This window comes from Pleurodeles waltl, chromosome 1_2 (genome assembly GCF_031143425.1).
Source record: "Pleurodeles waltl isolate 20211129_DDA chromosome 1_2, aPleWal1.hap1.20221129, whole genome shotgun sequence".
Classification (NCBI taxonomy): Eukaryota; Metazoa; Chordata; class Amphibia; order Caudata; family Salamandridae; genus Pleurodeles; species Pleurodeles waltl.
This window is the reverse complement of record NC_090437.1, coordinates 75,700,674-75,712,992: the sequence shown is the minus strand read 5'-3', so window position 1 is coordinate 75,712,992 and position 12,319 is coordinate 75,700,674. Positions and strand designations below refer to the sequence as shown.

The window sequence follows — 12,319 nt, the reverse complement described above, 5'->3', positions numbered from 1 at the left end:
TCATATTCGGGGGGAAAAAGCAAAGTCCGTGGGATTCCCACATTATTAACAGTGCACCTGCTCCATCACTGTTTAGGGCATCGCATAGCTACATCATATGTTTGCAGCCGTCGGAAGTCTCACCGCACGCCTCGCCAACAAGGCTGCGCACCTTGCATTCACAATTCCTACCACGCCCTTCAGTCTCGCCTCGTCTGGTACCTCACTCACCTGTTGCGTGCGAACAGTGGCCGATGCCGGGTGACCAGCCTCTCCCTCCGAAGGGAGGAGGCTCCCTGCCCGGCTGGCGGAGCAGTGCTGTCTGGACGCTGACAACGAAGTACCTTCCGCGCTACTTTTTGCCGGTTCCGGGTAAAAATGCAATGCCCAGTCCGCCACGCTCGCGCCTGCCCCTCCTCTGGCGCTGACAGTTTCTTTTCCTCTCCTCTACGTTAGCTTCCAACTTCCTTGTTGACTCCGCCCACTTCGACACAGCGCAGGCGTGGCCACGCCCCCGGATTAACGTTGCTAAAGCTTCTGCAGGAACCGTAGGATCTGGGCAGGCTCTCTTGCATTCCATTGGAGGGTTGGGAGTTCTGCGCGTAACTCGTGCTCATTTCCCGTGCTGCGCCTGCGCTGCCTGTGTTGCTCTTCAGTGGGATCTAAGAGTGGCTATCGTTTTAACTGTAAGGTAGTCTTATTATATGGAGATTCTGTTTTCCTTGCGTTTCTACGTCAAAGTTGTTGAAGTGCAAGGACGTAACAACATCCTAAAACAAAAAACTGTACACGCGAATATTCGCTTACGTTCACGCAGAGGCTGCAGAAAAGTTACATATACTAATAGATTTTAGTGGGGTACATGGTTTTTGCAATACTATACTTCCCTTTACGAGAACAGTCTATTTTAGTTCACAATAGTGATATCCAAAGGTCGCAATGGGCGTTATCCGTTGGACACAAACTTTATCCTAGATTTTCAATTTTATTAACAGTTCCAATACTTGTGAAATTCTAGTCGTTCCTGCACTGTTAAGTGAGTTGCTTTAAAGTGCAAGCAAGAAATTAAGGGGTTCGCCTGCATTGTAAAGGTTAGTTTAACTTGCATTTGTTTTTCATTTAAAGTGTGAGTTATATTTTGTATGCAGCTACCTCTGGGAAAAATCCAACAATGTAGTTACAGTATTTTTTTCAGCTTTTCTTTGTTGATTGTGTTTCTTTTGTCACCAGTGGCAGCAGCCACTGAACAGGGGTGGTGCGGGATAAATAAAAAATAAAAAAATACACCTGGTTCGTCGGGAGACAACTTTATCTGCTTCGTCCTCTTCCAGGAAGCACACAGGCTTCCACAACTCCCTCAGCCAATCACAACGCTGCTGTCACCAGCATGACAGCAGTGTCATGATTGGTGTGAATGGCCTCATTTGGCGCTCACCCAGTGAGTGCAACCGGTTCACTTTCTCTTACCGGCTGTGCAATACAGCCGGGTGAAGAAATGCTAAGTGTGCATGTCTGTTTGGCCGCTGCAGGAAGGTGGCCTGCTGTGTAGTGAGCACCTACAGTGTTATCACCTTATACCAGGTCCAGGTATTCCCTATCAGTGAAGTGCAGGCAGTCTTTAAGAAGCCAGGTCTCTCTAGAGGTAGCTGTGGATGAGCAGCCAAGACTTATCAAAGAGACATGCAAAGCTAGGCAATACCACTGTAGTCACAGAGCACTCTCACACATGAAAGTGTGTTACAAAAATACAGGTACTCTATTAGGGTAACACAAATACTAGGGTACTGAATAGGCAATCCCCCAACTGGAGGTAAGTAAACACACTATTATATACACATTAACAACCAGTAAACAATCAGTAAATAGCATAGAAAGCAATAAGCATTGGTAAAAGCAATAACAAATAGTGAGGACCCTGGGGGAGGACCAAACCATATACTAAAAAAGTGGAATGTGAAAGGCAGTCTCCCAACCTAGGAAGTGGAATCAGAGGAAGGGAGCAGGAGGAACTAGGAGCCCTAAGAGGTGAGTACAAGAGTGACCCCCAGCGACCAGGAGAGCAGAGGTAAGTACCTGGTTTCCCCAAAACTAACAGGAAGACTTTGGAAAAGGATTATGCAAGACCCTACCAAGACTAAAATAACTCAAAGGTGTATCCTTACAGAAGAGGACATGCAAAGGAAGGGGACCAAATCCAGACTGTGATAGAGTGTCCGGTTGTGGCAGGAGCCACTACCCACTCTTCTGTTGATGCGGGACCAGGTCGAGGTGGACAAAGAAGGTCAGCAGTGCAGCACAAGAGATGAAGAGAAGTCCAGGAGTGATGCAGTGATGTCCCACATCGGCGGTCCAGATATAGTTGGTTAGAGGTGCTGCAAAACCACCAACAAGCCTTGGCCGAAGCAAGAGATGAAGAAGAAGGTTTGCACGGCTGAAGAGGACCAGCATGGCCCAGGGCACTCGACTGAAGGAGGGGAGTCCGGGGTGACCCTCAGCAGCTGGGAGAGAGACAAAAAGAGGAGGCAGCCCCCACAGGCAACCCACTGGCAGCAAGCACATGAGTTGCAGTAAGGCCCACTCAGCACACCTGAAGAGGAGTCCCACGTCGCTGGGGCAGCAGGCAGGAGACTGTGCTTTGCAGGAAGGAGTGCTGGAGGCCTGGGCTATACAGAGCCTGAAGATCCCCTGGAGGAGAAGTAAACAAGCCTTCATAGCTGTAAGAGGCGCTGTGCACAGGGGAACTGTCCTTCGAGGAGAGGCAAGGGCCTACCGTCTCCCAAGTTGGACAGCTGGTAGAGAGGACAAGGGGACCACCCCAGACTACCATCTGTGATGCAAGATCAACGTAGTTCCAGAGGAGAGCAGATCCACTCAGCCGATTGTCGTTGCAGTTGGTGCCTGCGGATGCAGGGAAGAGACTCTTACATTCCAAGGGAGATTCCTTCCTACTTCTTGTGTAGGCTGAAGACTCGCCACCCTCAGAGGATGCACATCAGGAGAAATATTGCAGTTGCTGGAAGGAGCCAGAGAAACAATGTTGCAGAGTGGAGTCGTCACTGTAGTTGCAGATTGCCGGCTCCTGGAGGGTCCAGTTGCAGTCCCAGTGGCCGGAAGATGAAGTAAGAGTTGCAGAAGGAGTCCTGCTGGAATCTTGCATGTCGAATTTGAGGCCCCACCCAAGAGGGAGACCCTAAATAGCACAGGAAGGGAGATCGGTCACCGCTCAAGGTGACCACCTATCTGGAGGGGGGCTGTGACATCACCTACGTGACCTGGCCACTCAGATGCTCCCAGGGGCCTCTGCCCACCTTAGATTCCAGATGGCAGAATCAAGTGGCCACCTGGAGAAGTTCTGGCCACCACCCCTGCAGTGGTGATGGATAGGGGAATAGTCACTCCCCTTTCCTTTGTTCAGTTTCATGCCAGAGCAGGGACTGGAGGTCCCTGGACTGGTGCAAACCTGTTTATTCAAGGAGGACACCAAATGTGCCCTTCAAAGCATACCAGTGGCTTGGGAAGGCTACCCCTATCAAGCCATGTAATACCTATTTCCAAGGGAGAGGGTGTTACCTCCCTCTCCCACAGGAAATCCTTTGTTGTGCTTTCCTGTGCCTGAGCTGGTCAAGCAGCAGGAGGACAGAATCCTGTCTGAGGGGTGGCAGCAGCGGAAAACCATAAAAGACTGGTAGGAACAATGCCGGGGGTCCTCTAAGGAGCCCCAAGAGGGCATGGATTCATACACCTAGTACTGGCAACAGTATTGGGGTATGATTCTGACATGGTTGATACCAAACATGACCAAGTTCTGAGTTGCAGTTATGTAGTTGGACACAACTACATGGGTAAAATGGATTCCCTGCACTTACGAAGTCCAGTATAATGGAGCTGGACTTAGTAGGGGCACCTCTGCTCATCCAGGGGTGCCCTCACACACAGACGCTTGCACCCTGCCCTCTGGGCTAGGAGGGCCTTCCATAGGGATGACTTACAGTGACCTGAAGCAGTGATCTGTAGTAAAAGGGTGCATGCACCTTTTCACACTGGCTGAAATGGCAGGTCTGCAGACACATTTTGCATGAGCTCCCATGAGTGACATAATACATGCTGCAGGCCATGGGGAACCCCTGGTGCCCCAGTGCCCTTGGTACCTATGTACCATATACTAGGGACTTATATGGGGCACCAGTATGCCAATTGTGGGGTTAGCAAAGTCCTAAGCAACCAAATTCAGAGGGAGAGAGCACAATCACTGGGGTCCTGCTTAGCAGGATCCCAGTGAAAACAGTCAAAACATACTGACAGCAGGCAAAAAGTGGGGGTAACCATGCCAAAAAGAAGGTACTTTCCTACAGCCAGCCCAACACAGCCTGCCAAAGAGACATGCATACTTATGGTGCACACCCCCTCCCCACCCCAACATGGTTCCAGATAAAAATAAAATGATAATAAAGTTCTGGTATTATCATTTTATTTTTTCTTCTCCCCACAAGCAGTGGGGCGACAGTCCTCAACCTTAGCACAGGAGCCACCACTGTCACCCTTCTATGACCGAATTTTAACTGTATTGGTTGTTCATCTGTTGGTTGGCCATTCGTGTTCTACAGAGATATTTTAACAGGTCTCTGCCTTATCACAGAGGAAGGCTGTTTATCCCTAACCATAACCTCATCTGTGCCTGGCTCGAAACTGGCCCAAGGCCAAAAACTGATAAAACAGAACTGCAGTATATAGTACTTAAGCACTCGGTATGGATTTGCGTACTTGCGTTCGGTATGGATTTGGTCCAATCTCTGATACAGATACAGATTCACTCACAATATGAGTGAGATTATAATGTGAAGCAGAGGTATATTATGGCTGACTCATAGATGAACTATGTCTATGAATATTGATGCTTTTTGTAACATGCCAAAACTGCGTATACAGCCCTGACAAAGTCATTGGGGTATCCTCCAGATGAAACACGTGTTGGCTGTGGAATCAGGTTGGATCATCATTTCTGGTAATCTTGTTGCAGAAGAACTTATTGGACTAGATTTGGACATTGACATTTGACTGTGGGGTCGAATTGGAGCATCGCCCATGGCAAATTCTTGCTGATTGAACTGATTATATTGGATGGAGACATTGCCATTAAATCATATGAATTTGTGGAATACATTTTAGACTGCCTCGCCTTTCAATTTGTATATTGATACTCCACACAACTTCAAAATTACTTGGCATGGGGTCATATCACAAAGGACAGTTGCAGTAATTTTGGCATAGTATTGTACTGTTTGGTATAATATTGTTGACTTAACGAGTGCCTCTTATTTGTTTACTTATAGTACTTAAGCACTTATCCAGTTAACCCAAAAATGTTATTATCCCAAGCAACTCTACTGTTGCAAGTTTAATTTCTGTGACCTGGCCTGTACGAGCCCAGGCATGGTAGATTGCAATTTACCTTCAGAATTTTACGGGCCAATGTGGGCATAGGGACCCAAAAAATCCTACATCCCTAAATATTTCCTCAAATGCACACCTACGGTGTATTGAGTCGAAGATGGTGTTAACTCCAAATTCATGAGGCACTGTGTCCCTGAGATAAGGAAACTCCCAGCACATTAAAAGTACAGTCAATTAAGTAAAGCCCCGCTTGATTGAGCTCTAGATCAGAAATATATTTAAAAGGTGTACTACACAAAATTGAAATTGTGGTACAGGGATCATGAATGCAAAAAGCATCAAGAAAATACCGTGAAGGATCCCTAAACAGGGCATTACAGAATAATGTGTAACTCATAAAAAAAAATGTAAGACCAAGTAAGTAGCAAAATCAATAGAGGAACGTACAGCATGCCTAGTGCACCTAAAATTCTTCTAGATCACCCCCAAGATCAGGTGTTTATATAGGAAATCTCATAGACTAGTGTTAAACATGCAAATTCATCATTGTAGGAAAATGCCACTGTTGACATGGTTACCCCCTAACCTTTTGCCTTTTATTGATTCTGAGTTGACTGAGAGTGTGCTGGGACCCTGCTAACCAGGCCCCAGCACCAGTGCTCTTTCACAAAAAATGTACCATTGTTTCCACAATTGGCACACCCCGGGCACACAGATAAGTCCCTTGTAAAAGGTACAAGTGGTACCAAGGGCCCTGTGACCAGGGAAGGTTCCTAAGGGCTGCAGCATGTGTTGTGCCACCCCAAGGGACCCCTCACCTAACACATGCACACTGACATTGTGGTGGTCATTCCAACCCTGGCGGTCCATGACCGCCGGGTTGGAGGACCGCGGGAGCACCGCCGACAGGCCGGCGGTGCTCCAATGGGCATTCCGACCGCGGCGGTAAAGCCGCGGTCGGACCGGCAACACTGGCGGGCTCCCGCCAGTGTACCGCCGCAAATTGGAATCCTCCAAGGCGGCGCAGCTAGCTGCGCCGCCGAGGGGATTCTGACCCCCCTTACCGCCATCCAGTTCCCGGCGGTTCTCCCGCCGGGAACCGGATGGCGGTAGGTGGGGTCGCGGGGCCCCTGGGGGCCCCTGCAGTGCCCATGCCACTGGCATGGGCACTGCAGGGTCCCCCGTAAGAGGGCCCCTAAATGTATTTCACTGTCTGCTGCGCAGACAGTGAAATACGCGACGGGTGCAACTGCACCCGTCGCACAGCTTCCACTCCGCCGGCTCGATTCCGAGCCGGCTTCATCGTGGAAGCCTCTTTCCCGCTGGGCTGGCGGGCGGCCTGAAGGCGGCCGCCCGCCAGCCCAGCGGGAAAGTCAGAATTACCGCTGCGGTCTTTCGACCGCGGAACGGTAACCTGACGGCGGGACTTTGGCGGGCGGCCTCCGCCGCCCGCCAAGGTCCGAATGAGGGCCTGTGTGTGTTGGTGGGGAGAAAAAGACAAAGTCGAGATGGCATCCCCCTCAGGATGCCATGCACACAAAATACTGCCTGTGGCATAAGTAAGTCATCCCTCTAGCAGGCCTTAAAGCCCTAAGGCAGGGTGCGCTATACATCATGTGAGGGCATAGCTTCATAAGCAATTTGCCCCTACAGTGTCTAAGTCCATTCTTAGACATTATAAGTACAGTGTGGCCATATTAAGAATGTGGTCTGGGAGTTTGTCAAAACGAACTCCACAGTTCCATAATGGCTACACTGAATACTGGGAAGTTTCTCAGAATAATAAACCCACACTGATGCCAGTGTTGGGTTTATTAAAAAATGCACACAGAGGGCATCTCTGTATTTTACCCAATCCTTCAGTGCAGGACTGACTGATCTGTGCCAGCCTGCCACTGAGATGAGTTTCTGACCCCCTAAGGTGAGAGCCTTTGTGCTGTTTGAGGCCAGAAACAAAGCCTGCACTGGGTGGAGGTGCTTCACACCTCCCACCTGCAGGGACTGTAACACCTAGCAGTAAGCCTCAAAGGCTGAGGCCTCGTGTTACAATACCCCAGGGCACTCCAGCTAGTGGAGATGCCCGCCCCCCGGACACAGCCCCCACTTCTGGTGGCAAGTCCAGGGAGATAATGAGGAAAAACAAGGAGGAGTCACCCCCTCACCAGGTCCACCCCTAAGGCGACCAGAGCTGAAATGACCCCCTCCTTGGAAAATCCTCCATCTTGTTTTGGAAGATTTAGCCCAATAGGAATAGGGATGTGCCCCCCTCCCCATAGGGATGAGGTACAAGGAGGGGTAGCCACCCTCAGGGACGGTAGTCATTGGTTACTGCCCTCCAGCCCTAAACACACCCCAAAATTAGTATTTAGGGGCGTCCCTGAACCCAGGAAATCAGATTGCTGACGACCCAGCAAGAAGAAGGACTGCTGACCTGAAAACCCCACAGAGAAGAAGGAGGCAACAACTGCTTTGGCCCCAGCCCTATGGGCCTGTCTCCAGATTCAAAGAACCTGAAACAGCAACGCATCCAGTGGGACTAGCGACCTCTGCCGACTCAGAGGACTGCCCTGCAACCCAAAGGACCAAGAAACTCCAGTGGACAGCGGCTCTGTCCAAAACAACAAACAAGAAACCATCTTTAAAGGGACTCCAGCCTCACTCCTGAAGTGTGCACTCTCCACTATGCACCCGACGCCCCCGGCCCGTGTCCAGAGAAACCAACATTGCAGCGAGGACGCCCAGGCCTCATGGAGACACCTGCAGAGAGAAGCCAGAGGATCCCCCTGACCGCGACTACCCAGCAACAAAGAACCCAATGCCTGGAAGAAGCACTGAACCCGCAGCCCCCAGGCCAGAGAGGAACCAACTACCGGTTCAGGAATGACCAGCAGGCAGCCCTCATCTTTTCTCAGTGGGTGACTGGCCCGAGAAGCCCCCCTGTGCCCTACCTGCATTGCCAGAGTGACCCCCAGGTCCTTCCATTGAAACCAATACAAAACCTGACGCCCTGTTCGCACATTGCACCCGGTTGCCCCTGTGCCGATGAGGGTGTATTTTGTGTGCCTGGTTGGGACACCCCACTGCTCTATAAACCCCCCCTGGTCTGCTCCCAGAGGACGCAGGTACTTACCTGTTAGCAGACTGGAACCAGAGCACCCCTAGACACCATAGGCGTCTATGTTATTTGGGCCCCTCTTTGAATCTCTGCACCTGACCGCCCCTGTGTTGCTGGGTGTTTGGGGTTGACTTGAACCCCCAATAGTGGGCTGCCTATGCCCCGGAGACTAAACTTGTAAGTGCTTTACTTACCTGACAAAGTAACCTTTACTTACCTCCCCCAGGAACTGTTGAATTTTGCACTGTGTCTACCTTTAAAATAGCTTATTGCCATTTCATGCCAAACTGTGTACATTACTGTTTTCATTCAAAGTTCTATACTTACCTATGCCAAGTACCTTACAATTTATGTATTTACTTGAATTCTGAATCTTGTGGTTCTAAAATAAAGTAAGGAAAGAATAGTTTTCTATATAAAAACCTATTGACCTGGAGTTAAGTCTTTGAGTGTGTGTTCCCATTTATTGCCTGTGTGTGTACAACACATGCTTAATACTACCCTCTGATAAGCCTAACTGCTCAACCACCCTACCACCAATAGAGCATTAGTATTATCTATTATTGACACTATCAACCGCTAAGGGGAACCCTTGGACACTGTGCACACTATCCCTCACTTTGAGATAGTATATACAGAGCCAGCTTCCTACATTGGTGGATCAGCTGTGGGATCTAAGACTTTGCATTTGCTGGACTACTCAGCCAATACCTGATCACACAACAAATTTCCAAAAATTGTCATGAGAAACTGATTTTTGAATTTTTTACTAATTTTCTTAATTTTTAAAATTTCTGTTAGTGCCTTGTGTAAGTCACTGTTAGCATTTCATTTGAAGTTTAAAAGTTTGTAAAAGTTAGGATTTAAGTTCTAGAAGTAGGTTCTAGTTTCTTAAAAGGTAATCCCAACTTTTAGAGTCATAATGAGTAACATAGATGAGATGGTGATGGAACTCAACCTCACCCCTTACCTGCATCTAAGGATGTCAGAGCTAAGGTCGCTCTGTAAGATAAAAAAGATCAAAACTGAGTCCAACCCTACCAAGGTCAAGCTCCAGGAGCTCTTTGCACAGTATGCAAGGGACCACCCCTCTGAGTTGGAGGATCCTCCCTCAGGTGGGGAAGAAATTAGTGAATAGGAGGAAGAACTCACCCCTCCTGTCCTAATAAGGGAGAACAGGGCTCCTAGAACCCTGCCTCCACAAATCATAGTCAGAGAGCCTGGTTCTTCCACAGGGGAGTCCAGTACCTCTGTAAGCATCGAGGGCAGCCTCAATGAATTGGACATCCTTCTAGCAAAGATGACCAAGAAATTAGCTTTGGAGAAGCAGCTCCTAACTATAGAAAGGGAAAGAAAAGAAATGGGTCTAACACCCATAAATGGTGGTAGCAACTTAAATAGGGTCAGAGAGAATACTGACATCCTAAAAATCCCCAAAGGGATTGTAACTAAATATGAAGAAGGTGATGACATCACCAAATGGTTCACAGCTTTTGAGAGGGCTTGTGCAACCAGAAAAGTAAGCAGATCCCAACGGGGAGCTGTCCTGTGGGAAATGTTCACTGCTAAGTGTAGGGACTCCTCCCACTCTCTGGTAAGGATGCAGAATCCTATGACCTCACGAAGGCTACCCTGATTGAGGCCTTTGAATTCTCATCTGAGGAGTATAGAATTAAGTTCAGGGGGCCTCACAAAACCTCGAGCCAGTCCTGGGTTGATTTTGTTGACTTCTCAGTCAAAACACTAGATGGTTGGAAAATCTTCAGTGTAGTAGGTGACTATGATGGGCTGTATAATTTATTTATGAAATAACATATGTTAAGTAATTGCTTCAATGATAAACTGCATCAACATCTGGTAGACCTAAGTCCAATTTCTCCCCAAGAGTTGGGAAAGAAGGCAGACCACTGGGTCAAGACAAAGGTGACCAAGACTTCCACAGGGGGTGACCAAAAGAAAGGGGTCACAAAGCCTCCCCAAGGGAAGGGTGGTGAGACATCCAGGGACAAAAACAAAGAGCCTTCTCAAGGGCCCCAAGACCTGCTCAGGAGGGTGGGCCCGAGCTTCTTCACAGTCCACAAATAGGTACAAGGGTAAACACTTTGATCCCAAGAAGGCCTGGTGTCATAACTGCAGACAGCATGGACACCAAACTGGAGACAAGGCCTGTCCCAAGAAAAGTCCCACATCTACTACACCAGTTAGCACTGTAATAGCCAGTCTCCAGGTGGGATCAACATTCTGCTCAGAGCAAATCAGGGTTCACACTGAAGCTACGTTAGTCTCAGAGGGTGGGGTGGATTTAGCCACACTAGCTGCCTGGACACCTAACATGCAAAAATACAGGCAGCAGCTCTTGATAAATGGGAATAAGGTAGAAGCCCTGAGGGATACAGGTGCCACTGTCACCATGGTGACAGACAAACTGGTTTCCCCAGGACAGTATCTGGCTGGATAGACATATCCAGTCACCAATGCTGACAATGAAACTAAAGTCCATCCCATGGCAATGGTGACTTTAGAATGGGGTGGGGTTACTGGCCTGAAACAGGTGCTAGTCTCCTCTGCAATTCCAGTAGATTGTTTGCTAGGGAATGATCTGGAGTCCTCAGCATGGGCTGAGGTTGAGCTCAAGACCCATGCAGCCATGCTGGGTATCCCTGAACTGGTGTGTGTTAAGACAAGAGAACAGGGCAGAGCACAGGGTGAAAAAGAAGTATTGGAATCTGGAATAATGGCCAAACCTTCCAAGAGAAAAGGTAAGAAGACTGGGGACCAGCTTCTACACAGCAAAAGAAACAGGACCTCTCTTGCCAGGAAGATGTCCTATCCCCTGAGAGAACTGAGTCCATGGAGCTGGAGCCTTATCAGGTAGAGCTCTTGGGTCCGGGGGACCTCAAGGGAACAGCTCTGCCAGGGACAAAAGACTTGTCCCACTCTTGAAGGCCTAAGACAGCAAGCAGCTGAGCTAGAAAAAGGAAGTGTCAGTGGATCCCACAGAGTCTATTGGGAGGTTAGACTCCTTTACACTGAGGCAAGAGATCCCAAACCTGGTGCCACTACGAGAGTGGTAGGGGGTCATTATGATTATGGGGCTCCCAGAAAAACTCAAAAGGAGATGGGATGTCCTCCTGCATTGTTTGCTTTTCTCCTACAGAGTGGTGCCACAGAAGGGTGTAGGGTTTTCCTTCTTTGAGCTTCTGTTTGGCCATCCTGTAAGGGAACCACTGGCACTTGTAAAAGAAGGCTGGGAGAGACCTCTCCATAAGCCTAAACAAGATGTAGTGGACTATGTACTAGGCCAGACAGTTCTGAACTGGGAAGCTCCAAAAGCCCAGACTCAAGTCAGGGCATTCCTTGGCTTGACTGGGTACCATAGGAGGTTTGTGAAGGGGTATGGATCTATAGTGATTCCCCCCAAAGAACGTACCTCAAAAAAGATGCCCAAGAAGGTTAACTGGACCTGGACTGTCAAAAGGCCTTTGACACCCTGAAAGAAGCTATGTGCTCAGCACCAGTTTTGAAAGCTCCACATTATTCAAAGCAATTCATTGTGCAGGCAGATGCCTCTGAACATGGGATAGGAGCAGCCAAGGATGATGGCCTTGGCCAGCCTGTTGCTTTTATTAGCAGGAGGTTACTCCCCAGGGAGCAGCGTTGGAGTGCCATTGAGAGGGAGGCCTTTGCTGTGGTTTGGTCACTGAAAAAGTTGAGACCATACCTGTTTGGTACGCACTTTGTAGTTCAAACTGACCGCAGTCCTCTCAGATGGCTCATGCAGATGAAAAGAGAGAACCCTAAACTGTTGAGGTGGTCCATATCCCTACAGGGAAT

At 48.8% G+C, this 12,319-nt stretch overlaps 1 protein-coding gene across 3 annotated transcripts in view; it reads right to left on the bottom strand.

Moving 5' to 3' along the window:
- The window catches only part of TDRD7 (tudor domain containing 7), a 779,147-nt gene extending 778,695 nt beyond the window's left edge, over positions 1-452 (bottom strand). For 2 of the 3 annotated variants that reach the window (XM_069236519.1, XM_069236523.1), the window contains exon 1: positions 211-452. The gene's annotated coding sequence lies outside the window, so the exon portion shown is untranslated. The remainder of the gene's footprint in view (positions 1-210) is intronic. The other variant, XM_069236528.1, reaches the window with a different exon arrangement.
- Positions 453-12,319: the final 11,867 nt, after the last annotated feature.